We start from the raw sequence: 2,715 nt of genomic DNA, 5'->3' as shown, positions 1-2,715 counted from the left end.
GCTGGCTCGTTGTAAGAGCTGGTGGTAGCTGTTGTTAAGAGGTAGCTTTATGTGTTGCGTGTGAGTGAATGAGCGAGCAAGCTTTTATTTAAAATCTGCAGGAAGTTGGGAGGAGGGAGCTACTTTATAACCACAGGAAGTCTGAGTCTGAATGAGATGGGGATTTGGCTAGTACTCAGATAGTCTCCAGAAAATCTCTTATCTCTACTCCTTTGGGACTTTGCTTGTTTTCTTTTCACTTCGGGTCTTTCCTGTCATTTCTTGGTGGACTACTTTTCAACATATTTACTGTACAAGTGACATAATGCAACTTTTACCTTTTTATACTTGAAGGTGCAATGCCATTTTGTTATTATGGAATGTGAGGTAGTGCAGACTAAGCGTTATAGAAATAGTATGTCTATCCAATTAGATATGTTAACAGAAATAAGTTTAGTGTCTTTTGGGATATCAGTAGTAAAAACATAATTTTTTCTATTATTCATCATGTTAATTTTTATTTTTTCTTCTTATGTATTTATTTATATATTTATTTTCTCCAGCACTGGATTTGCAAGTCATGGTAGCTATGCATGTTTGCAGCTTGTACTACTTACAGATTGGTGCAAAGTCCTTTGTTTACTTTAGGCTGCTCTGGCTCTCCTCCCCGGAAAAAAACCCATGCGTACGGGCCATCACGTGTGCTCTTTTTAACCTCTTTTTTTTCACTCGCTCCAGTTGCACGCAAACCTACACCTACACCCATTGTAAAAACACAGATTGCGTGCAAAGCGTAGTGTGTAGTAGTGTGTTGTAATAGGAAACCGACACCCTCCTCTTTGGAGAAATCACATCAGACCAACAATCTAACGTGTGGAATTTTACCCTCGGTTACAACTTGCATGGCCTTGGGAAACTTTTAATAAGAGTGACTTGTTAAACCGATTGTGAAATGTAATACATCATTAGCTCATTCAAATTAAGGGAGAACAAGAATATAGCTGTTAGATGAATATCAGGAGTAAAGCAAGTTGATCCTCATGGATCCATGACACACACAACACCAAATTACCTTGTTGTAGAATGTGCTGTTCCTGCTTTGATTTTTATTTCCGAACAATGTAAACTACCTATCTCCAAGGGCAACACATTCTTTTACAGATTTAGGTGAATGACCACCTATTCTAGTAGAAACTGTTATTTTTAAAACTACAGCCACACATAATGGGCTATATTTGTAAGCACTTTCTTCTTCCTCTGTTTTTTGCCCTCCGTGCAGGTCTTCCAGCAGACAAACCTGTTCTTTGAAAAGCTGGTTAGCCAGCTGTTGGTCAATTATGATAAACAGTTCATCTTTAGAATCTTTTCAGCGTCCGTGTTTTTCTTGATATCCAGCTCATAAGTAGAAGTAGCTTCTTGTACCACAGAAAACAATGACTGAAACTAAATAGTTGTTGTATAATATTGAAATATTCCGCATGTCCCCAAAATGTATAACATATGTAAGGAAAATAAAAAAATTGGTGCTTGTCTACACTCTGACACAGCTGTTCTGTTTCCTGAAACCTTTTGGCGAGCAGCACTAATGCAGAGATTTTAAATTCCCTGAATCCTTTCCACTTATTATGTTATGTAAGTTTACAAAAATCAAATTGTTGTTTTCACTGACTGGTTCAATGCATAATGCACAAGAAAAAACGTAGCAAATGAAGTGTTTTCAGTCCTTAAGTCATGGATACATATCCAGCTGGCCGTGTCACAAGAAATTTACAACAAGCTGAAAACCCATTTATTTAACACATGATCACCTTACTTAGTTATTTTGGACAAGCAAACAACTACCTATGGACACACCGCTGCGTGTTTTTGCTGCTGACAAAAGTTTACCAATAGCTTAAAAATAACGAGAGAAGAATCTGTGGGTAGTGCAACAGAAATATTGACCCGAAAGAGCTGCAGTACTGAGTAATGATTCTCCATTAGTTCATCACTGAGCGACCCCTCTCATATTATACTTTGCAATACAATGCAATGATTCAATATGAAACTGTTGTATTGGTGTTTTTTCTGGTTTTCAGTGTAGTTTTTGTTTCATCAACGTGAATGGGGCTTTAGCTTGTCTAAACACAGGGACAGTGTATGCTATTTACCTTAAACGTGCTCTTAGCGATGTCATGAATTTTTTTAGGCTACAACATTTTTTGTCACATACAGCAAACATCTCCTCACTAGCCGCGAGCTGTCTGTCCCCAGAACAAACTCTAAAAAAAACGGTCTCTGTAGACAGCCCAGGGTCTACACACGGCAACAAAAACAAACTTTGCCAACCTTAACCACAATAACTAAACAGTGTCCCGGCCAATAACCGACAAGAAGGATTTGGGGGTGGGAGTTGGGGGGTTAGTGTGGGGAAGGGAAGGGGAGGGGATGTGTTGAGGAGGAAGGAGGGGCGAGCTAGATTGCATTTTGTTTGACAATACTTCGAACGTCAATAAGAAGTGAAATCCCCCAACATTGCTTAGAGCCCTTTTAAGTGCATCCAGATGTGATTATACATTCTTTACATACTCACCGCTGGCAGAGGAGCTTTCTTTGCACAATTGATACCGCCAATTAAAACCATGTTGGGCATGAGAGGTCTGGGTGTTTGAAAAGCAAAGTCATGTCTGAGAAGCCAAATAGCGCCATGACTGAGAAGGTCCTTGTAGGTCATGTTGTCTCCTAAATACTTGCTGA

The sequence above is a fragment of the Etheostoma cragini genome, chromosome 11, assembly GCF_013103735.1.
Source record: "Etheostoma cragini isolate CJK2018 chromosome 11, CSU_Ecrag_1.0, whole genome shotgun sequence".
In the NCBI taxonomy this organism is placed as follows: Eukaryota; Metazoa; Chordata; class Actinopteri; order Perciformes; family Percidae; genus Etheostoma; species Etheostoma cragini.
The sequence above is the reverse complement of the archived record's forward strand: the minus strand, read 5'-3'. Positions refer to the sequence as shown.